This window comes from Pinus tabuliformis, chromosome 5_2 (genome assembly GCF_031772625.1).
Source record: "Pinus tabuliformis cultivar Carrire ecotype Pingquan chromosome 5_2, CPIR1, whole genome shotgun sequence".
NCBI classification, from domain to species: domain Eukaryota; kingdom Viridiplantae; phylum Streptophyta; class Pinopsida; order Pinales; family Pinaceae; genus Pinus; species Pinus tabuliformis.
In genome coordinates, this window is record NC_142306.1 from 32663536 (window position 1) to 32689563 (window position 26028).

Below are 26028 nucleotides of genomic sequence, written 5' to 3' on the forward strand. Positions count from 1 at the left end.
TTAAGAAGCAATGATCATTTGAGTGCTCGGTTGAGCAGGCCCAAACGGATGTCCTTGAGAAGAGATAGGTTGAGCCATATGGCTAGAAGGTTGGCCCGATTGAGGTTGGGGTTGGCCCATTTGCCCAGAAGTTTCAACTTGCTGGGAGTTGGGTTGACCTGGTGGAACCGAAGGCTGTCCAGACTGACCAAATGGTTGAGTAGGATGGACAATTGGCCGACCTTGTTGAATTTAAGACTGACCAACTTGTCCAAAGGGGTAGCCTTGCTGGGTACCAAGTTGGCCTTGTTGAATGTAAGGTTGTCCTTGGTTACCAGAAGATTTCTTGAAGTACGTGAAAGAAGACCCACTGAAGTTCGAAGGTTGTCCCAGAATGGGTTGTCCTTGTGGGCCGGCAATTTGCCCTGAATAAGATTGCCCATAGTACGCTTGTCTGTAAAACTGTTGTCCATAAGATGTTTGACCTTGATAGAGTGGTCCTTGAACATTTGAAAACTACGCTTGGCCACCATGGGAAGTTGTGGTACCCCAAGCAACAGACAACAGAACCGAGACCTCAACAAAATATTGAGATGCTATGGGTCCAGGCTGATAAATATGAGCTCCTTGAGAATCATAATAATTAAACAGATTTTGAGGATCCAAATTTTGAGGAATTTGAGGATATTGATCATATGCCCCCCTGCTGGAATGGGACCAGAAGAAGGTGGGGCACTTAGGCTAGGGTCAACAACCCTGGATATGGATTCTGCAGGGCCACTGTGTGAAGGACCTACTGAAGGCCTAGCAACAGTGGTCACCACTGAAGATGTAGTGGCAGAATTAACAGCAAGGGCTGTGGAAGCCACACAAACGGTTGGCATAGTCGGGACAAACGTCACATTGTGAATCTGGGGAGTAAAAGATCCTGAAGTCGGAGTGACAGTACGAGATCACATGGAACTTGTAAGGGGAGACCAAGAACCCATGATATTAGCTAGAGAATTATAACGTAACAGCAACATGATACCAAGGGAGGTGACACGGAAGGGTGAAGTTTCCATTGGGATACGAACTTCACCGCTCGTCATCAAGGACTCTTCACTTGTGACAAGCGATGTCTCATCCATGTCAAAAGAAGACATTGGGACGGAAACACCAGGATGGGTAAGGTGAAAATCTTCTTCTGAAGGCTCCCAAATGGGGTTCCAACGAATATCATAAGACTCGTCTTCTGGAGCTTGAGAGTTAAGCGGTTGGATACTCGAAATAACATGAAGAGTATCGCTAACAACTGGTACCTCAGGAGCGACAGAAGATGGGGATCCTTGGTCGCTTGGAATGGTAGACGGGATCGGTGATTCTGCTTGGATGTTTCAACTCAAAATTCCTAGGGAGAACTAATCGAGTAAGGAGAAAGAACCCTACGCAAACTAAAAAACAACAAGATCTAACAGGGTAAGTGTGAACATGGTTGAATAAATTTTAAGACACAAGAACAGAACCTGACCTTTTCATCTTTAAAGAGTTGAGAAAAGGACGAAAAGGTGACTCTAGTCACCTTCGAGTATTTAATGAGCCTGAAGTGACAAGTGCTCAAATGGACCTTTTCTTTTAAGTAGTCCGAAAAAGAGCGAAAGTGACTACTCTGGAGAAACTAGGCAAAAGGTTTACCAAACATCCCGTAAAACTGCATATACACCTTGGTAATCATATGAAAGCCAAGGACTTTTCGTATGGCAGTCAATATTCCCAAATGTTGTGTTCGGTGCATTATGGTTTGCAAGGCGACAGACATGGCTTCCTAGGGAAATAGAATGATAACCTAGTGGGGTCGCCCAACATATACTCGATGGTACTGGGAGCACAATTCCGTGCTAGACCACTACTGAGTCACAGAAGGAGGAATCACCCAACCTTGAGTGAAAACAATAGCAACTAGGTTTAACGACGTCGGAGCATGTCTCTAGCCTAGACCTCTAAATAGTGTGCGTTATGTTCCAATGCGTTGTTAAGTTCATTCAGTTCATTTTAGAGTTGATCTTGAATTATGTTTAAGTTTTCAGGCCTTACTGTATATACACAACAAAAACCTAGGATGCAGCTAGAATGAGTGAAATATCCTTTTTCTTCAATGAACACCTACTTGCAGGAGGGTAGAGAGATGATTCCCAAACCAAGAAAACCAAGATAAACCAAGAGACACAATGCAAAAACACATCAACCCTACAGTGCACAAATACTAATAATGATAGATTTTATCATTTTCTTTCCAATATGCAAACTTGAAATGCAAATTTACTTTCACTTTCGTATACTAAATGAATGTAGTCTTTTGATTTTGATTGCTTTAAGTTTAAGAGAAACAAACAAGCAAACAAGAAAGTGTGAAAAAACCAGTTGATCCAAACAGTTGTGATCTATGTTCGGTAGTGAAAAGAAATCGAATCAATGCTAAAGATTGGTTCAATAATCATCACTAAAAATCAACCAGAAACAAGCAATGGAGAAAGCTCATACAAACCAACAAGAAAGTTGCAAATGAACCTTGGGCAAACTGGCAACCAAGCCAATTGATTTAAAGAACTTGAAAGAACGAACTAGGTCACATAGGCAAAAATGCAAGATTCATTCAATAAAGCCAAAGAAAGAGTGCCTTAACCAAAAACACTCAAAGACAAGCTACTGAGCAAGAGAAAGAAGACAAGGGATCAATAGGACTGGTAAATTGAGGAGGTAGAATTGAAAAAACAATTCTACAGGAACTGTCGTGAGAACTACACAAGCAACTAGCAACGATAAGCCAATGTTTGTAGCAATAGAACGATGTCGTTGTAAGAGTACATGTCTCTTCCGTGACTGGCTCATTTCATGAGTCGTCATGACTGTACGATGTTATCAGCAATGCACATGACTTTACAAAAGAGTAAAGGCGACGTCAGCGTAACTGTTAAGCTATTTCCCGCGATGATATAAAAAAACAATGAAAAACGAACAAAAACTCCCAAACAAAAACTAGTCAATCCTTCAATCAATGGAGGGATTTCCCAGATCAACACAGGTAACCCAAAAGACTGATAGTTAATTCTCAAAATCCAAAAAACGCCAAATCAAAACCAAAACAAGAGCAAACAAGAGAAGCAACATACTAAGAATTCCCCAGCGGAGTCGACAACTTGTGATGTAGGAAAGTGATCCCTCTATGAACAGAGGCAAACCCTCTAGCCCTACAGTGGGTCTAGTTTTTTTTTTTTTCTGAATATGACTACTTCTATTAACTGTGTAAAACATATATACAAAAAGATTACATAGGGCAAGGTTTAAGATTTCTCAGTCTCTTTGGCCTTTCCCACATTGCAGCACCCGTGAGCTCTATTACATGACACTGATAAACTGTCCATGGCTGGACTGAACAGAAGAAACACATAAACATATTGACACTTGGACACAGACATATAACACTGAACACATACATTGGACACTTGGACAGGAAGGCCGACATATGGAAATTGAGACAAAAATCCAAAAATACCATAGCAACATCATTCTTCATTCGTAGACTGGAGCTGCTCTTTAATTCGGCATCCGAAGTGAAGCGTGTTCTCAGAATCCGAGAGCTGGATGATTTTGTGAGGACTGTCATTTCTGACAAGTTCCCTTGGACCTGGCCAGGGAGCCGCATGCACCAGGGAATCAGCAACATAATCCAAATTGAAATCTAAGTCCTCCATTTTCTGTTTTCCTTTGCTCAAATCCGGCGGATGAAGGTTTACGGGAGCCGAGGGGCCTGCGTCTGGATTCATATGGAGGCCTGGTCTTTCCAGTTTCCTCTCTCCTGCAGTATACGGAACAGACCATCCCATCCCCGGTACAAGCACAGGCTGAACTCCTCCGCTCTCTCCACCCATGGGCAGGCAGGCAATAGGGGATTCATCCCTGCTGTTGTGCTGCTTTTGTTGCTGAGGCTCCAAATCATGTTCAACTTCAATTGTCACAATCAGAGAGGAATTAACATGCGGACAGGGGAGGCGATACCTGAGAATTGGAAGCTCCCTGCGACTGTCTCCCTCAGCTGGGCTACTCTCCCTCTGCCCTCCCACTTCGTCGTTGCTGTCCTGAAACCAACGAGGATGGGAGGTGACCTCAATTGAGGAAGAGGGGGAGTGATGGTCATCTCTCGGCGGAGCGCGTCCCTGAATTCCTCCTCTCCTGCTACCCATTCGCAGCCTGTCTCGCGGCATGCTGTCACCGTCAATGCTCTGGATAGTCGCCCAAATCAACGCTGCTCCCAGTGGCAGGTCCGAATGCGGCCTCCAATCTCGCTCAGGAACCAGAACCAGTCCTGAGGGCTCGTTCCACGAGCGGGCGACCAGTGCCCCTTGCCAGAACGCACTCCTAATTCCTAAATCTTCCTCACAGACCTTACCAACCCAGTGACAGAGCAAATGCATCTGGCGTACCCAATGACCCTGCCAATTCACCTCGCTAACAGCAAGGAATGTCAACCAAACGTTCAACAGAGAACTCACCGTCGTTTTCCCTGTGCTCTCCGCCGTCTCACCTTTGCCAGGTTCCCACCTCGGCTCTGCTTTCACCTTGCGGCGAGCACAGAGGAGGGTCACAGAACCAGACGCGCTTGTAACCTGCAAACCCGCCATACTCTTCCACTTAACCTCCTTCCTCCCTCGCATGCTTACCTGCTTCCCTCGAGCCGAGAGGACTGGCATTAATGCCATCCCCTTGCCAGCCTCCGCCTTATTTACTCCCCTTGAATTTCTTGCAACGTGGTACCGTCCCACCTTGAGGTCTTGACACCCGGCCACGTGATGGCCCGTGCCACTCTTGCTTGTCTTAATCACCCGCATCCGGGTCAATGAGATCCTTCTTCGCTTGAGATATACAGTCATGATTGAGCTTATTATCTTTGGAGTTGTTCAGAGAGCCCGTGAAATATGAGATGGCTTGTGAGGCTCCTTTGTTGGCTAATATGTCTGCCACCTTATTCGCTGTCCTTCTTACATGCTTGAACTCTATACTTTGAGTGGTGTGTAGTTTCTCCTCCAATGATTCTAATCTGCTTAATAGTCTCCAGCTCACTGCCACCTTGGCTGCCGGTGATCCGGCTTGGAGTCTTTGGGCAGCGTTGATTAGAATTAAAGAATCCCCTTCTATTTCCAAAGGGAAATAGTTGTGCTGTTCTGCAATGCATACTCCTTTCCATAAAGCTTCTAGTTCGGCTACATTATTGGTATCTTTACCTAAAGCTCCATAGAAGATCTGGATTATTTCCCCTGCGTGGTTACGAAAGAGTCCTCCATAACCTGCCAGACCAGGATTTCCTTTGGCCGCCCCATCAAAATTCATCTTGTAGGACTCAAACCCAGGGGGGGACCAGCTGGAGGGAGAGGAGCTGCTGATGGTGGATCTGACATCATCTTTTTGGATCATTGAGAGCTTTATGTTCCAAGCCTTCAGGATCTTGCTTTCTAATGGAGTGGTTGGCATGTCCGTATCTGACCATGCTTTGAGGGACAGAGTTTCTTGCAACTGATTAGTGAGGATAGTCCATAAGGCTTCCAATGACCGAGAAGCGTTATTAAAGATTCTGTGATTCCGTTCTTTCCAGAGAAGCCAGTAAATGAAGCCTGGTAGGAGTCTCCACAGGTGATTTAGTAGCGGGCTTTTGTAGGGAGAGGGGTTCCATTTCCTTAAATTTTCTGTTATATCTTCTGTCTTGACATCTGTTTTCATGTGACAGCTCTCTACTTTTCCCCAGATTGTCTTGGCTAGCAAGCAGGTCTCCATAAGATGTCCTATCGTTTCAGAGGCAGTGTTACAGTTCGGACATCTAGATGGCCCTACAAAACCTCGTTTTGTCAGATTATCCCACGTTAATATTCTTCGTTTGCTGAGTAGCCATAGAAATGTGGAAATTTTGGGCCATATTTCTGGTCTCCAGATCTTTTCCCATATCGGGTCCTTGAATGGTTGGTTTCCATTATGTCTGAGCTGATGGGCTTCTTGAGTTGTGAATGTGCCTTTGTGTTTATGTCCCCATCGAAGTCTATCAAGTTGAGGAGAGAATCTGATTTTCCTGTATGAGAGTTCTTCCTCTATTTCTTCATAAGTTTCGCTTTGCCAATTATCTTGCCAAAGGCTGGCCTTTTTCCAGGTTCTGAAGTCCATGCTTTCAGAATGCTGCCAAAACTGATTAACTTGTGTGAGTCCTGTTTGTTGCATTTTCTCTTGCAATAGAGGCTTGTGAAAGATTGTATTCAGTGGGGGAAGCTGCTGCCACGAGTCCTCCCAGAATTTTGCTGAGTTTCCAGAGTGCACCTCCCAAAAGCAATGTTCTTGTATAAATTTGCTGTGTGGTTTAGCGGCATTCCATATGGGAGAACCTTGTATAGTGGAGTTAATTCTAATTAGATCATTCCATTGGCTACCTGGTGCGTACTTGGCTTGCCACAATTTGGCCCATAGGGCATTTGGCTTGGTGAGCCAATTCCACCACAGGCGGGCGCCCATGATTTCATTGCTATGCATCGGGTCTCTAAGTCCTAGTCCCCCTTCTGATTTGGGTTTGCATACTTCAGACCATTTGACCAGTGCCCACTTTCTGTTGAGACCCGAAGAGCCCCAGAGAAAATTGCGCTGGAGATTACGGATTGATTTGAGGACCCATTTAGGTGCAGCTAAAAGAGAAAAGAGATATATCGGCAAGGCTTGGAGAACCGACTTGATTAATATGAGCCTACTTGCTGTGTTGAGAGCTCGATACGTCCAGAGTGAGAGTTTTGATTCAAATTTGTCTATAAGTGACTTCCAGGAGGAGTGGTTGATGGCTGCCGCAACGAGAGGGGCTCCAAGATAAGTTGACGGAAGTTTAGAAATTTTAAACTGCAGAATTCTAGCAATATTTCTTTGAGTGGAGAGGGGTGTATTGAAGAAAAACAGATGTGATTTCGAAGAGTTGATGGAGGTTCCCGAGGCGTTTGAGAAGATAGAGAGCAGAGATTTAAAAACTGAGGCTTCCTTGGAGGATGGATGGCCAAAAAGCAGGGTATCATCAACAAATTGTTGATGGGAGTGAGGAGGAGAGCCATGGACTGTGATTCCTTTTAGCATTTGAGTGGATATAGCTGCCTTCAACAATCTGCCTAGCCCCTCTGCCATAAGAACAAAGAGAAAAGGCGACAATGGATCCCCTTGCCTAATGCCCCTTGATGGCCGAAAAGGTTGTGAAGGAGAGCCGTTTAACAAAACTGAAAAGCTTGGGGAGGAGATTAAGTTGTAGACCCATCGTGTCCAAGTATGACTGAAGCCAAAAGCGATGAGCATTTTTTGAATATAGTTCCAACTAAGCTTGTCAAAAGCTTTTGATAAATCTAACTTGAGGAGCATACCTGGTTTGTTGAGAATCTTGAGAGAGTGAATCACTTCATTAGAGAGAACGATCCCGTCCATAATTTGCCGTCCCTCAACATATCCTGTTTGTTCCGGGGAGATGAGCAAGGGTAGCAGCGGTTTGAGTCGGTTTGCAATGACTTTTGATATAAGCTTATATATGACATTGCATAATGCAATTGGTCTGAAGCTTTCAGGCTTGCTTGGTTCTGCACATTTTGGAACAAGTGCTATAAAGGTGGTATTGAGAGCTGGGAGGATCCAGTGCATGCTTCGCGATTCTTCCACTAGCTCCCAAACTTCTTCTTTAAGTAGATCCCAGAATGCATGGTAGAAGTTTGCTGTGAACCCGTCCGGCCCTGGGGCTTTGCCATCTTTGAGCTGGTTCATAGCTTCCTCAATTTCCTTTAGGGATGTCGGCTGTAGTAGTTTTTTGTTGTGCTCCTCAGTGATGATTCTAGGAATGTGCTGAGTGATGGCTTTGATCTCTGCATCTCTGTTTCCTTCTGGCTCTTTGAGAATATTTTGGAAGTATTGTGTTAACTCTTTCTCCATGTCTTCATGGTTTTCTACTCTTTCGCCCTGCTGATTGTTGATGAAGGTGATGTTGTTGTGCATTCGTCTCTGTACAGCAGTTCTATGAAAAAATTTTGTGTTTTTTTCCCCATCTTTTAGCCAGGTGATTCGAGATTTCTGTTGCCATAGTATTTCTTCTTGTTTTCTTCTTTCTTCTAATTTTTGCCAAAGGATCTGCTCTTGCTGTGTCTGTTCCTCTGCGCGTCCTTCTTCAATAATAGTTTGCTGGAGATTCTCCATTTGTTGTTCCAATCTTTGTCGATCTTCCTGTATGTTGCCGAATTGAGTCTTGTTCCAATTTTTGAGAGCCTGTTTAAGGTTTTTCAGTTTTTGTTGGAATTGAAACATTTTGGCCCCTTCTGGAGGTCTGTAAGCTTTCCAGGCGTCCTCCACGATCTGGCGGAATTTTGTGTTAGTAAGCCAAAAAGCCTCGAAGCGGAAGGGTCGATTACATTTTGCTCCCGGCCTCGACCACTGGAGCATTATGGGCCAGTGATCAGAACCTCCGTGTGGTAGTATTGACGTGTTGAAGTCGCCGCCTAAGTGGATTGCATTATCTGAAAGGAGAAATCGGTCAAGTCTAGAGGCAATGTGATTGACCCCGCTGCGCTTGTTGGTCCAGGTAAAAATGCCATTGGAAGTAGGAATATCCATTAAATGATTGTCCTGAATGAAGTCTTTGAATCCTTTGCTATCTGATTCCAGCCGTGATCTTCCCCCTGTTTTTTCCTCCAGCGATTTGATGATGTTGAAGTCCCCCCCGCTTATCCATAGCGGGAATTGTCGATTTTCATTCAACCTGGACAGTGTTTCCAACAGATCCAATTTGTGTTGATTATTTTGCGGGAAATAAACATTGGTTAGTTGACCATGAATCTGAGTTCCTATGAGATGAAAGGAAGCCTGTATGAGAAAGTGTGCAGCATGGAAGTCGTAAAGATTAAGGATTTTTGGGTTCCATAATATTGCTAATCCTCCTGATGCACCTGAAGCCCCGACTGACATTAGATTACTGCCTGCCCATATTTTGTTTCGGACCTTGTCCATATCTATTGTGCTTTTTTTTGTTTCTTGAAGAAAAACTAGCGACGGTTTTTCTTTCTGAATCAAGTTTTTGATCATCCTACTTTTTGAGGGACTGTTTAGTCCTCTTACATTCCATGAGACTAGCTTCATGGTAAATGTGATGCGGGTTTGTAGAACCTTGTCAGCTTAGGGAATCGCCCTGATTCCACAAGCAATTCTCCTACAGCAATGGTTCTTTGCAAGTCCGTCTTGCGCCCTCTCTTTTTGTTTTCTTTGAGAATCTTCTTTGCGTCCCATGGACTTCCACCTTGTATACCTAGATGTTTGTTGTGCTGAACTTTGGTTAAGACTCCTTCCAGTCGTTCAATTTGCCATGGAGGAATGGAGTTGTATTCTTTTTGCTTACAAGCTGTTTCAAGTTTTAAAATGTCTATGCCTTCTATGATAATGTTCTCCGGATCCTGATCCATGTTGCTGGGGGTATTCTGTTCCTCCTCTTCGGTTAAGGTATGTAGACTTAGAGCTATAGCTACATCCATGTCCATATCAGATTCCGGATGCTTAGAATCTATATGAGCTTTCCCTTTACCTTCCAAAGGGTCAGCCGGCATTGTATCATCCTTAGGGCTATCTTCTGGAAGAGATTGGGATGAGCGCTCAGAGCTGATTTTAGCTGCTGAAGTATTTGCAATGGGAGCCTGGGAGGAAGAGGGTTGGGGTTTGGAGTGCAGAGTCTCGCTGTTGTGTGGATACTGGTTGGCAAGAGGCGAGAACATGTTCTTGGCGTCAATACGGAAGGGGTTTTCATGGGTTCCTTGATGCTTTTTAGGATGTCTACGGCGGTTGGGTATTGAGATGAAGCCTTCAGCATCTGTTTGAGGTTCAGAAGGATGAGCTTTGGAGGATTGATTTAGAGGGCAGTCTCTAAATAAATGCCCATGGGCATGACACTTACGGCAACGAAAGGGAATATGCTCATAATCTAAAGTTTGTTCCCATTCAAAGTCTTCGTGAAGGAGACTTACCGATTCCGCTAAAGTCTTGGTCAGGTGCATTTTGACGCAGATCCTGGCATATGAGGTAAACTTGCGCTTCTTTGTCTCTTCCGCTACTTTGATGAAGGTTCCTAGTCTGTTGCCAATGTCTGTAAGTGTGTCCTCCTTCCAATATTCCACTGGTAGACCATACATTCTGATCCAAACCGGAGCCCAGCTGAAGTCCTCCTTGTTTGGGTCAAAACGGGGCTTCCATTCTGTGAGATAAAGCCCAGAGGAGTTGAAAAAATAAGGGCCGCCTTCGAATACCTTGGTCTTATCTTCCAGACAGTTAAATATGGCTGTAAAAAAGCCCTTTGGTCCTAATTGCAGTGTCACCTGTCCCTTGGGTTTCCATTTGGATGCTATCCAGCCATTCAGGGCACGTTCTGTCGGCCAGAATCCCAAGAATTTGCCTATCAGAGCGTGGTCTTGCATGTACTGTATTTCTCCATTGATCCTGTGACTGGGCAGTTCGATCTTGATGCGCTCTGTCGATTTGGGAATGCAGGTAGCCGAAGTCGCCTTTGGCTGTGACGCAGAGCCTTCTGGAGCCTGTTCTGTGTCCGAATCCGTGGCTGCCACCTTGTCTGCAGGGATTTCGTACTCATGAGTTTTCCTATTCTTTTTCTCGCGATTGGTTTCAGGAGGGGGCGGCGGCGCATTTTTTTCTATTCCGCTGAAGGTATCATTCGAGGGAGGGGAGGCAGAGCCTTCCCCTCCTGCAGGCGCAGCCATCGAGGTGTGTCACTCGTAGACCGGCCTCTGGCCTTGCAAAGCCTGGGTTGTTCCTGTAAGTTTCAGAGATGGCGGCGGCAGGGGCCTGTACATCCGTGAGGTTGCAGAGCTCTAGCTAAAAACCTAATTAGGAAAAATCCCTACAGTGGGTCTAGTTATAGCAAGGACAAAACAACAATTGGTTCCCTCAAATAATCATCGTTGGAGGCCTACCTCAAACTGGTGGTTGATGAAGTTCCGTTGCACTGCACCAGCTTCTGTTTCCTTCTCCTTAATGAGCAATCAACCTGAAATACCACAAAGAAACAACAAAGCACGTAACCGAGAAACAACAATGATTTATTTACTCATAAATTCAAGAAGTCATGACTATCAAGTAAATTACATACAATACATAGGAAATCATCATTGATTGTATTAATAATAAATCAAGAGCAAAGCTTACAACCAAGTCTTGATGTCGCAAGCCTTCTCAGAGGGTCCAACCAATGTGTTTCTTCAAGCATTCACTCTCAAAGATGGGTCTCCCAAATAGAAATACATCTCTCTCTCTCTCATTCACAAGCTTTACACAAGATTAAGGGCACTCCACACCTTCTTGCAAACTATAAAGCAATCCCACACTTGTCACACTCACACCAACTATCTATCAAACTCAAAAGCAGTAGCAACACTGTACAACCAAAAGAACTAGCAGATGATAGCAATGGTGAGTGATTTTATAGGAGAAGGAGTATCTATGAGATGAGGGAGAGGGAGCTTATCCTTAAGGCAAGCAGCATAAAAGATGGAACTACCATGCCAGAGGGAGGAGGGCAACCCAAACTGACCCAACAACCAAGTCCAGAGACATCCAGAAGGCCGACTGTTGGAACGAATTTGCCCAATCTAGATCATCGCAAGTTTATAACTAAGATTTAGTGCTGGCGTCGCCAGTAGGCAATGTAATCAGTGAAAACGTCGCTAAAGATAGCAAACAGACTCGCGTCGGAGCATGAAATCCGATCGTCGTGGGAATCAGATGTACTCCAACGATGGAAGCGCAACTAGACTATTTATGACCGCTGTCCATCACGTATATTTAACTAATTGTTGCGACGAGGCAGAAAAATTAGGAAAAGTGGGTCAATTGGCAACATAAGAGAGCATTTGTTCAGCGTGAGCATGTTTTACTAGACACACGACATAGTAGAAGGACTGGGGTGAAGGCAGTGACAAATTACTATGTAACAATATGGAAACAAGCAATGGAATCTACACTTGGAATAACAAAAGAGGGGGCCATACCCAAGTAGCCTCAAAATTGGATAGATTCATTGTTTCAAAGGAACTTCTTCTCATGGGAAACAACATTACTTCACACATACTACCTTTTGGAGGTTCAAATCACTGGCCTATCCAATTGGAAGCTTATTTTTTTGGTAAACCAAGGAACTCCCCCTTCAGATTTGAGAATGCTTGGCTCACACACTCAGATTTCCTCATAAACATTGAAAAATGGTGGAAGGAAGAGCTTCACCTTCAAGGTACAAAGATGTTCCTTCTACACTGTAGGCTCAAACACATTAAAGGCAGACTCATAGAGTGGAATAAAAAGGATTTTGGTAGTATCTTCAAAGCTAAAGGAGATGTGGAAAAGAAACTAAAGGAAATAAACCATATTCTTATCATAGAAGGCTATATAGATGAAAGGAAAGAGATGGCAGAGTCACTCCAGCAGGAATGGGATAATACATGTCTTCAAGAGGAAATATTCTGGAGACAGAAATCCAAAGTTCAAAGGATTAAATAAGGGGAGAAAAACACCAAATTCTTTCACAAATCCACCATAGCTCACAGAAACAACATTAGAATTGTGAAACTTAAAGATCAACATGGAATAGAAAGAAACACTCATGAAGATATGGAGAAGGTTCTAGTCCAGCATTTTCATAAAATTGCAGAGGAAACCTTGGAGGACAGAACCCAGTTTACGGAAAAATTTGCTCAGTACATTCCTAAATTGGTTACTAGAGAAGATAATTACAGTCTCAACAGACTAGTTACAGAGGAAGAAATTGAGGAAGTCGTTAAAGAGATGAAAAATGGGAAAGCACAAGGCCTGGATGGCTTCAATGTGGACTTTTTCAAAGCTTGTTGGAGGATAGTTAAACTAGATATCGTAGAGGTAGTGGAAGACTCTCAATGTTTTAAGACAATCTTAAAGGCGTTCAATGAATATTTCATAGCCTTAATCCCCAAATAGGAAAAGGCAACCTCTCCAGACATATTTAGACCTATAGCACTATGCAATGTGGTATACAAAATAATATCCAAAGTAATTTCCAACCGTCTCAAACCACTCCTCCCAACCCTAGTGTCAGAGGAGCAAACGGGCTATGCGGAAGGGAGACAAATTCTAGATAACATAGTTCAAGCACATGAAATGGTTCATTCACTCAACACCAATAAATAGGTAGGAATGATCATGCAATTGGACATAGCAAAGGCCTATGACAAACTGAGTTGGTCGTACATAAGAGTAATATTAAAAGCCTATGGCTTTGATTACAATTCTATTAAATGTGTTATGGCGCTAGTCACCACCACCAGCTATTCAATTGTTCTCAATGGCTCTCCCTCTGAAACCTTCAAGCCTTCTAGAGGTCTCAGGGAAGGAGATTCTCTTTCTCCCTTCCTTTTCATTGTAATGATGGAAGGGTTAGGGGGAGAAATCAAAGCTGCTAAGTAGGAAGGGAGAATTCGGGGTCTGAGACTCACTCAAGGTGGGGACACAGTGACACATCAGCAATTTGTGGATGATACGATGCTGCAAGGCACACCCACTGTCAAGGAAGCCAAAGCATTCAAGTAGATTCTGAGTGAGTTTGCCAGGGTAGTAGGCATAGAGGTAAGTATTACTAAATAAAAGATCTTCTTTTTCAATATAGATATTTCAATACAAAGAAATCTTTATACAATTTTGGGCTTTCAAAGGGAGTCACTGCCTGCGAAGTACCTGGGCGTTCCCCTCACTGTCAAACTGCTACACAAGGATATCTAGGAGCCTATTCTTAATAAGCTAAAAGATAAGATTAGAAAATGGACAAATAGATCACTGAATCTTGTAGGGAGACTGATTCTAACTAAGGCTATCCTCCAAAGTATCCCTATCTATATGCTTTCAGCCCTTCTGGCACTAACTAGTCTAATTAGTAATATAAGAAATATTCAGAGAGACTTTCTCTGGGGGAAAGGTGAAGACAAGAAGAAATGGGCCCTTGTGGCATGGGACAGGGTATGCAAACCTAAGTCCCATGGTGGTTTGGGTCTTCATGACCTAGGAATTCTTAACAGAGTTCTTGAAGCCAAAATCTGGTGGAGATGGCTAAAGGAAATACAAGCCCCCTATGCAAAACTATGGAAGAAAAAATATGTAAGAGCGTGGCAGGAGAAGAACCTCATCAGAATGACAGGACAAGATAAAGGTTCTACAATATGGAATAGGGCATGGGATAACAAGGCCCTAGTGCAAAATCACATTTTTTGGAAGATAAGAAATGGAAAGTTGGCCTGGTTCTGGGAGGATAATTGGCAGCAGGAGGACAATCTCCGAAGTGAATAATTAGAAGGCATTCACACCTATACAATCAACAAAGGATTAAGGTGGGCACGTGACTATTGGGACCAATCAAAGAACAATAAGAAATGGAGAACATTGAAACTTCCAGACTACAATGGAATAGGCATGTTGAACACTCAAGCTATAGCACTTAAAGGTCTTTTAGACAAAAGGAAAATCTTGATCTTAAACTTGGATGATCAACTAAGATGGGGAAAGAACAAGGTAGGTCTCTTCAACCTTAAGGAGGCCAAAAGGATAGATTCAGGGCTTAACCTTCCAAACATTGATAAGACGTGGAAAGAACTCTGGGATAATCCTCATTGGATGAAAGTCAAACTGTTCAAGTGGTTGGTTCAACAGGGCAAGATTCTGACATGGGATAACCTAAGAAAAAGAGGCTTTGTTGGCCCCTCAAGATGTCACTTATGTAGACAATAGGAAGAAACTACAAATCATCTCCTGAATAGATGCACTTTCACTACAATACTTTGGAATTGGGTGGGAGAAGTCTTCGAGCAGATAGACAGAAATGAAAATGACATCATTGATACTTTGAAAAAATGGCGGAATTTTTTTTCAGATAATAAGATCATTAACTCTGCCTGGATGCTGGTCCCAAGATTCATAATCTAGAATGTTTGGAAGGGGCGCAACAACAATATTTTCAAGGATAAAGTGAGTCCGATGCATCCTTCAGCTAATCTTTAAACAACTCAAAGAGACTGTTCACATCCTGGGAGGTGTAGCCACTGGAAAACCCACCAGACAAAGAGAGGCCAGAATACTAAAGAAGTTAGAGCTCAAGGTTCATCCCCCTCAAGGTTCTATGCAGATCAACAAGAATACCTCAGCAGAGAAGGCTTCATGGCAACCCCCTTCACATGGATTTTTAAAATTTAACATTGATGGGGCATCAAAAGGGAATCCGGGAGAAGCTGGATATGGAGGGATCATGAGGGAAGAGGAAGGAAACATACAAATCATCTTCCACAATTATCTAGGAAAAGTTACCAAAAATATGGTTGAGCTCATAGAGATGGAATTATGCCTGGAAATACTAATCAAGTACAACATTCACAATCTCATCATTGAGGCTAACTATGAATTAGTCATTAACTCAATGAAGAGGATAAGTGTTAGTGCTGCACCAGAGAAAATCTTAGGACATTGGCGGCTTCTGTAATTCTACCAAAGAATCCAAGTGCACTTAAGAATGCTGAGAACTCTTAGGTTGGTACATGTACATAGAAGCCAACAAAGTTACAGACTGGCTTGCAAATGAGGGGGGTCAGAACAAGCATATCGACTTGTTCTGCTCGTGGGAGGAGGTAATGGATGATAGGTTGAAGGAGGAATGCTCATCCCGGGCCCTCAGTGACAAACAACAGTATCAGGAAAAATCAAGAGAAATAATTTTACTTTATGAAAACGATGGATAAGTTCACTTCAGATGGCCCATCAGCAGAGATGCACTGTCAGTTTTCTAAGGGAGCTTCCAGAAACAGAGGAAGATATCTATTCATAGGGGGAATGATTCCATGGAAGATGAAGCTGTTAGAGGAAGAGATTACTGAGGTCAAAAACTGTACGAGGCATACCACCTATGTTGGGCAACCTCTGTCTTGGGAGAAGTTTTCTCGGAAGACAATCAATGCCATTTAGCAAGAGACGTGTGGAGACGAATGGACAATGATTACCGCCTTCATCATTGGGTATCTTCTTGAGCAATTGTGTGGTCCGATTTGGTCTGTGGCCATCAGATCTAGAGAGGGAAGATCATTGGCCACCTTTTGGTGTGCAAGTTGGTGGGGCCGAAAGGATAAAACCACTTATGGTTTACCACCTTCATTGAGCACCTTCCAGACCAAAGACGATTTTAATGAAAAGCCAGTGATTCCACTCAGGAAGCAACACGTGGCGGAGGACTAAAAAAGCAAACCACCTTCATCGTGAGGTATTCAGTGGGCTTTTTAAGTTGTGCGATATGAACTCCAGCCGTTGGATCAGAAGGAAAGGATCAACGGCCAGCGTTGATCGTGAAACTTTAGGGTTTTCGCGAGCTATTGTGTGGTCCGATTTGGATTATGGCCGTCAGATCTAGAGAGGGAAGATCAACAGTCACCTTTTAATGCACATGTTGGTGGGGCCAAGAGGATAAAACCACTAATGGTTTACCACCTTCATCGGGCGCCTTCCAAACCAAATATGGTATTAAGGAAAAGCTAGTGATTCGAATCAAGAAGCAACATGTGGTGGAGGATCGAGAAAGAAAACCGCCTTCATCGCGCGGCATTCAGCAAGCTTTTTAAGCCATGCGATATTGACTACAACGATTGGATTAGAAGGAGAAGATCAACAGTCAGTGTTGATCGAGAAACTTGAGGTTTTTTTTAGAAGTGCGCCCCTGCGTGGGTTGATTCTTGATTGTCGGATTGTTAGAAGTTAGCTCTTCAGCCAGTTTTAGGCAATCTAGACCTTGTCTCGGTCTGATTTTTTTGAGGTTTTTTCGGGCACTTAGGGTATTTTCACTCCCCTTTGTAGGAGTTTATGACTCTGGGCATTTGTTGTAACATGTGTAAAATATTTTTTTACCTAAGTTAATAGAAGGACCGTCTCTTGCTTAGGCAAAAAAAAATCTAGTGTCAGATTTAATTCTGGCACAAACACAAGCTTGTTGCCAACAAAAAAAATGTAGGGCAAAACAAATCGAATGCCTACTAGATTTTCTTCCATCACAAATACAAGAATGCTGCAAGATGAAAGAATCTAAAGTGTGCTAGATTTATTTTTACCACAAACACAAGTACATAACAAAATTTTATGGTTAAAGGAATATAGTGCATGCTAGATTTATTTCTAGCACAAACAAAAACATATTTCTAGCAGGAAAATTACAAGGCAAAAGAAATCTATGGCAATCAAACAAAAGCACATTGGAAACAACAACATTTCAAGATGAAATAAATATAACATATGTTATATTTTCTTCTGACACAAACACAAGAACATAGCATTGCATGGTGAAATAAATCTATCATCTGTTAGATTTACTTCTAGCACAAACAAAATAATATTGCTAACAACAATATTGCAAGGGAAAGAAATTTACCATGTGCTATACCTTCTTCTATAACAAAAGAAAATTGTCAACAACAACATTACAAAGTGGAAGAAATCTAACTTGTTTTATATTTACTTCTAATACAAACAAAAGCATGTTTGAAACACCAGCATTGTAAGCCAAAATAAATCTAGCACATGCTAGATTTACTTGTAGCAAAAACACAAGCATGTTTCCAATAATATCATTGCATGGTGAAGGAAATATAACATGTGCTAGATTTTCTTCAAGAGTAAATAACCAAATTTTCAATAACGACCTTGGATTTTGAAAGAAATATAGCACATTCTAATTTTCCTTGTAACATAAACGCAAACAGATTATCAATGAAAACAGTTGCAAGTTGAAAGAAATATAACACACGCTAAATTTCATTCTAGCATAAACACAAGCACATAACAACATTGTTGGGTGAAAAAAATCTAGTGCGTGCTAGATTTAATTCTAGCACAAACACAATCACATTTCAAACAACACCATTACAGGGAACGAGAAAAATAGCACATGTTAGATTTCCTTCTAACACAAACACAAGCACATTTCGAAAACAATATTGCAAAGTGACAGAAATCTAGTGCATGCTAAATTTCCTTCTAGCGCAAACACAAACACATAAAAATATTGTAGAGTGAAAAAAAAAAACTAATGTATGCTAGATTTACTTTTAGTGCAAAGACAAGCATGTTGCCAACAACAACAATGCAGGTAAAAAGAAATATAGTGGACACTAGATTTCTTTCTAGCATAAAAAAAATCATATCACATCATTGTAGGCTTAAATAAATCTAAGACATGCTAATTTTACTTATAGCACATACACAAACATATTACTAACAACAATATTACATGGTAAAAGAAATCTAGCACCCACTAGATTTATTTTTAGCACAAATACATCCACATTATTAATAACAATATTACAAGGTGAAAGAAATCTAATGTGTGTTATATTTCCTTTTAGCACAAATAGAATCACATAAAAAAATTGTAAAGAGAAAGAAATATAGTGCATGCTAGATTTACTTCTAGCACAAACACAAGTCTATTGCCAATAACAACATCACAGGCCAATGAAATCTAATATATTCTAGATTTCCTTCTACCACAAACACAAGCACATTGCTAATAACAACATTGCAAGGTGAAGGAAATTTAATTCATGCTATATTTCCTTATAGTACAAGCAACCAAATTTTCAATAAATTACCACGTCAAGGAAGTGTTAATGGCCTTGAGCCAGCCAAGTTTTGATTATCTTTTAGCAAAGGGGAAGCCCTATATTTTTCTCTTGCTATACTCCTATGTGATTTGCGTCAAATCATCTCAATATCATGCAAAAAAAATGAATCAAGCATACTATAAATGAAAATCATCTCTTAACCCTCATAAGAACATGTGAAAGCTGAAAAATACATTATTGAGGGTAGAAGAAAAGGTTAGATGGGTGTTAATTTATACCTATTTGGGAGGCCCATCATGATAATGGAGCAAAACAATCCTTGAAACAACTCTACTTTATGGCACCAAGATCACCTTTGCAATGTTGAAAACCAAGTATAATTTAAGACCCTACCCAAGAATTTCAAGCTTATGCACAACACCCCAAAGTAATTTAAATACATCATTACCTTGGATATCTTGGCCACCCCATCCTCAAAATGAATCATGGGAACAAGGATGGTGAGGATCATATGAAGGAAACTATCCAAAATTTTATCCATCATATCCTTAATATCCCTATAATCAATCTCAAAAACCATACTATCTATCTCAGCAATAACCTCGACCACACCCACAGTTGACTTCTAGTTAACCTCTCCAATAACCCAATGCACAACCACCTCATAGACCTACCCAATTATTTGCACAACCACTTCCAAACCTTGGGTCTCTAAGCACCCTCTAAGGTCTCCAAGCACCCTTTAGGGCTACACATTGGGAATCATGTCCCACATTTCATAGGGTCATCCCCTATTTTCCATCCAAAAGAAGTAACCTCCAACATATAGCTAAAAACCCGTTTAGCACAAACCGAATTAGTGCACCCCCTCCTCTGCACTTATAGTCCCTTGTCATGATCCACTACCTCCAGGGTGTCTATCACGACTGGATAAGGATTTCCAGAGCACTGTGGCTCTAGGATTTCCTATTGCCCCTCCCCTCTCATCAAATCCTCTAAGACCCCTTAGTAGCTCCCAACAATGTAAACTTTGAAATGGGAACTAAAACTGAAAATGGGAACTCTAGCCAAAAAAACCCGTAAAAACATCAAAAATAGTGTAAAAAGTGTTGATGCTAGAATAACACATTTTTTTTCTAAGGTAAATTTTCAACATGTTTTAAAAATGGCGGTGAAAACCAATTTTTTGTGCAAAAATTGTCCAAAAAACACCCTCAAAACAAAAAGTTTTGATGTTTGAATAACACTTTGCAAAAAACACCGTCAAAAGAAAAAGTGTTAATGTTCGAATAACACCTTTTTTTTCAATGGTAAATTTTGTGCAAAAGACACCCTCGAAACAAAAAGTGTCGACGCTAGAATAACACTTCTTTTTTCGAGGGAAAACTTTTAATATTTCTAAATAATGGTGTAAAATATTTTATCATGACTCTGAAAAACATTAAAATTTCAAAAGAATAATGAAAACATAAAAAAAAAAAAAAACCAATGAAAAACACAAAACAAAAAAAGTTAAAAAAAAAAAAAAATGTAAATTAAAATATATATTAAAAACTAAACATAAAATAAATAATAATAATAATAACAATAATAAAATCAAATATATAAAAAAAGACAACAAAAATATCAAACATAAAAAACAAAAAAAAACTAAAAACTAAAAGAATAAATAAAATATAAGAATTAAAAAACTAAAAAAATAAATAAAAATTATAAACAAATAAATAGTAAGACAAAATATTTTAAAAATAAATAGTAAAAAAAAACATAGGAGAACTCGGTCTTCTGCCCTAGCTAAACATGTGGAGAAGACGAAGCACCATGTAGTATTGAGGAAGCCCATGTTATCACCAAGGTGGCGCATTTCCATCACCGTAAATTTAGGGAAGCTATAGAAATTGAAAGAAGACCGAGAAACCTCAATAGGGATGATGGGTGGAAGATTAGTAGTTGCTTGATCCCTACCCTCTCCTCCTAGCCACCTCCTCGTTTTTCCCTCCCTCTCCCCTCGTCCCCGGCTCGATTTCCTTGTTTCTTCCCCCTCCTTGCCTTGCCTTGTTTGATCGTTGTCATTTTTCCCTTCTTGTCTCTCTATTCTCCTTCACTCCCTATATATATAATTGGTTTTGTTTTATTTATAAATAAGTAGATTAATAGGTTTAGGTCATGTGAGTTATTCCTCTTTTTCTTTTCTTTTTTCTTTTTTTTAGAAACTAATTTGCATAACAACTAATTAACTACTTATATATTTAATTCGGTAAATGATTTAAGGTTTTGTTTTCATAATATACATGTATTTAGTTCTCCATATTAGTATATATATTTATATATTCATCCTTTTTAGATCATTCATTTGTGTTTTTAGATAGGCTATTAATAGCGCAAGGTCTTGTGACTTAATTCTTGTATTTTATGTCTGTAATTTTTTTATTTTTTTTACATAATAACTCATTGACTATTTACTTATTAAATTAGGAAGGTATATTTTTACATATCTTTCCTTACTATAATATTGATGTATATTTGTATTTCATAATTATTTCACAATATACAAAATCATTTAACTAGTATTCCTATTAGCAATTTTAAGTTAGCAAAAAAACTATCTTCCTTAATGATTTACTAACCATTTATATATTTTTATTATAATTTAGCAACTAATTTTATTAATTTTCAAAAAAAAAAAATGCTCGTAATCTATATAACAATAATTTTGATAATAATCATAACTTTAATAACTTTTCATCTCCCTCGGTCCAGTCAATTTGGCCTGTCAAATTTAACCTTTTCTTTGTCAAAATAGTGGTTTCCTAGTAAAATATAGTCGTTGGAATATCTACTCTCCCTATTTAAACTGTAGCCATGATCTGGTTCTTCAACTTGTCCTGATGATGAACCACACTTGTTGGTTCAAAATGCGTCGACAAAAATACTTTAATGTGATCTCTGCCGAAAAATCTTCTCATTAAACTTATGGATCACGGAAGCTTAAATTCAACAAAAATTATCTTGCAAGCCATAAATAAATTTGGAAATATATATATATATATATATATATATATATATATATATATATATATATAGGGGCAAAAAATAAATTTAAAAGAAACTATAAAAATAAGTAAAAACAGAAAAATTTAAAAAAACATTAACAAAAAACTAAAAAAAAAAATGAAAATTAAAAACAAACGAGATTTAAAAAAAAAAAAAAATAACATAAAAAATTTAAAAACTACTAAAATTAAGATTAAAAACATTTAAAAAAAAGCCTAGAAAAAACAAAAATTTACTCAAATTAAGAAACAAAAAAAACCAAACACCAATTAAAAAGTAAAAAATATATATGTATTTTCAAATTTAAAAAAAAAAAACCAGAAAAACAAAATACGTTTAAATTTAAAAATATATATATATATATATATATATATATATATATATATATATATATATATATATATATATATATATATATATATATAAACATTTAAAACAAGAGCAAACAAGAGAAGCAACATACTAAGAATTCCCCAGCGGAGTCGCCAACTTGTGATGCAGGAAAGTGTTCCCTCTACGAACAGAGGCAACCCCTCTAGCCCTACAGTGGGTCTAGTTACAGCAAGGAAAAAACAACAATTGATTCCCTCAAATAATCATCGTTGGAGGCCTACCTCAAACTGGTGGTTGATGAAGTTCTGTTGCGTTGCTCCAGCTTCCGTTTCCTTCTCCTTAATGAGCAATCAACCTGAAACACCACATAGAAACAACAAAGCACGTAACCGAAAAACAACAATGATTTATTTACTCATAAAGTCAAGAAGTTATGAGCTATCAAGTAAATTACATACAAGACATAGGAAATCATCATTGATTGTATTAATAATAAAACAAGAGCAAAGCTTACAACCAAGTCTTGATGTCGCAAGCCTTCTCAGAGGGTCCAACTAGTGTGTTTCTTCAAGCATTCACTCTCAAAGATGGGTCTCCCAAATAGAAATACATCTCTCTCTCTCTCATTCACAAGCTTTACACAAGATTAAGGGCACTCCACACCTTCTTGCAAACTATAAAGCAATCCCACACTTGTCACAGTCACACCAACTATCTATCAAACTCAAAAGCAGCAGCAGCACTGTACAACCAAAAGAACTAGTAGATGATAGCAACGGTGAGTGATTTTATAGGAGAAGGAGTATCTATGAAATGAGGGAGAGGGAGCTTATCCTCAAGGCAAGCAGCATAAAAGATGGAACTATAATACTATAATGTGATCTCTGCCGAAGAATCTTCTCATTAAACTTATGGATCACGGAAGCTTAAATTGAACAAAAATTATCTTGCAAGCCATAAATAAATTTGGAAAAAAAAATTATATATATATATATATATATATATATATATATATATATATATATATATATATATATAGATATAGATATATATGGGAAAAAAATAAATAAAAGAAACTATAAAAATAAGTAAAAATTTAAAAATTTAAAAAAACATTAACAAAAAACTAAAAAAAAATTGAAAATTAAAAACAAACTAGATTAAAAAAAAAAAAAAAAAAACAAAAAACAAAAAAAATTTAAAAACTACTAAAATTAAGATTAAAAACATTTAAAAAAAAACTAGAAAAAACAAAAATTTACTCAAATTAAGAAACAAAAAAAACCAAACACCAATTAAAAAGTAAAAAATATATATGTATTTTCAAATTTAAAAAAAAAACCAGAAAAACAAAATACATTTAAATTTAAAACTATATATATATATATATAAACATTTAAAATTTTTAATAAAAAAAAAAAACAATTTCAAAACCATTTTAAAAACAAATATTTTTAATTTAAAACAAAATAAAAAAATTATTAACCATTTCAAATTATTAAATAAACTTTTAATTTTTTTTTAAACAAATATTTTTTTAATTAAAAAAAAAAATTGATTCATGTCTAACCGCCCGTGGTGAAGTGGTTATGGGCGAAGGGGCTACATGCAGCCTCCTCTACCCAGGGCCGTGCCAACATGGGCGGTCGGGCAGTGGTGTGGCCCTGAGCGAAGAAGGCCGCATGCAGGCCCTCCGCCCACAGTTGCACCACCACAGGCGGCCGGGCGATGGTGGGGCGATTCCCGGAATCGCCCCGCATCGCCCAATCACCTATGGTGGCGCGACCGTGGGCGGAGGGGCTACATGCAGCCCCAGAATGCCCAGGGCCACACCACCATGAGCGGCCGGGCGGCGGCGGGGCGATTCCTGGAATCGCCCGGCCGCCGCCCGACTGCCCGTGGTAGTGTGGCCTTGGGCAAAGGAGACTGCATGCAGCCCCTTAGCCCACTGTCGCACCACCACAGGTGGTTGGGCCGTGAATCAATTTTATTTTTTTTAATTAAAAAATATTTGTTTAATTTTTTTTTTAATTAACTAATGTTTAAAATTTTAATTTGTTTAAAATTATTTTGTTTAATTTTTATATTTTTTTTAAGTTTATTTATAAAAATAAAAAAAAAGGCTTATAAATTAATTAAACTTTATTTTTTTTCTTTTAAAATAAAAGAAAAGTCCTATTTAAAAAAACAAAAATTAAATGTTTGTTATTGGAAACAAAATAAAAAATATGCCCATATTTTTTTTTTGTTTTTTTGTTTTCAATAAAAAACATTTATTTATTAAAGGAAGTTAAATGTTTAATTTTTTTTGCATCAAACATATATATGTTTTTTTTTTTTTTTAATTAAAAAAAATTAAAAGTTTATTTTTTTAAAATCAAAAATATATATTTCTTTTTAACTTTAAATGTTTTTTTAATTTTGTTCTTTAATATATATATGTTTTAAAATTTCATAATTTGAGTTTATTAATTGTAACAACATTTTCAGTAAAAATTACATAAAATAAAATCCTGTCAATGCGTTTCAAACCAACCAGTGTGGTTGATCTTAAGGACAAGATGAATAATTAGATCTAGGCAATGGAATAAATATATGATGAGAGTAGCTAACTAGCCGTTAGAAATAATAACTAGTTTGACTAAAAAATTGAAATAACTAATTAAGCCTTTGACCCAGAATTAAAAAGAATTTTAAGTTAATGATTAATATTATTTTTGAATTAAGATATAAATAAAATCAATAGAATAATTTCATTTTAATATTATATAATATCAATATTATTAAATTATATTACGGATATAATATCAATAAAAATTTGGAGATACTATTAATAAAATTACAATTTAAAAAATAATAATAATAATTAATTAATTAACTAACTAAATAAATAAAACTATAAATTTTTAGAATTATGATAGATAAATAATAATAAAATTAATAAAAATGATTGAAAAAAAAAATAAAAATTTAATAAATAATAATAATAATAATAATAAGAATAAGACTAAAAAAGGAAAGAAAAGGAAGATAACCAAGAAAACATGAAAAATCTAGGAAGAAATAGCAGGGATCCAATACCTACTGATACTCCAACCATCGTCTCTGTTTAGATTGATGGGCCTTTGTTCAATCTCTAACGCATCTCTAAATTTCCAATGATGAAAGTGGTCAATCCTAGCGATGACCTTTGCCTCTTCTATGCAAATGTGATGATTGGTTTTTTTTGCATGTTCCGCCAATGTAGATGAGCGAGACCTGCCATGCTTTATGTCTGCAGCATGCTAACAAATCCTTTAATTGATTGACCGACCAATCTCACCAATATAAGGAGTCCCACAGGAACAAGGAATCATATAAACACCCTTCCCATACTTAGGGTTAATAGGGTCCTTGGCCGAACGAAGAGAACTTCGAATAGTGGAAAGGGGTCTTAAAAAAAAGGAATATTATGCTTTTTTGCTTTTTTTTTCAATCATTTTTATTAATTTTATTATTATTGATCTATGAGAATTCTAAAAATTCTTAGTTTTATTTATTTATTTAGTTAGTTATTTATTTAATTAATTAACTTTTTTTCTTTTTTCTTTTTAATAGTATCTCCAAATTCTTATTGATATTATGTCCGTAATATAATTTAATAATATTGATATTATTTAATATTAAAATGAAATTATTCTTTTAATTTTATTATATCTTAATTCAAAAATAATATTAATTATTAATTTAAAATTCTTTTTAATTATGGGTCAAAGGCTTAATTAGTTATTTCAATTTTTTAGTCAAACTGGATGTCATTTCTAACGACTAGTTAGCTGCTCTCATCATCTATTTATTCCATTGCCTACATTTTATTCCTCATCTTGTCCTGAAAATGAACCACACTGATTGGTTCGAAATGCGTTGACGGGGTTTTATTTTATGTGATTTTTACCAAAAATGTTGTTACAAATTTGAGTTTATTTTTTTTTTTATT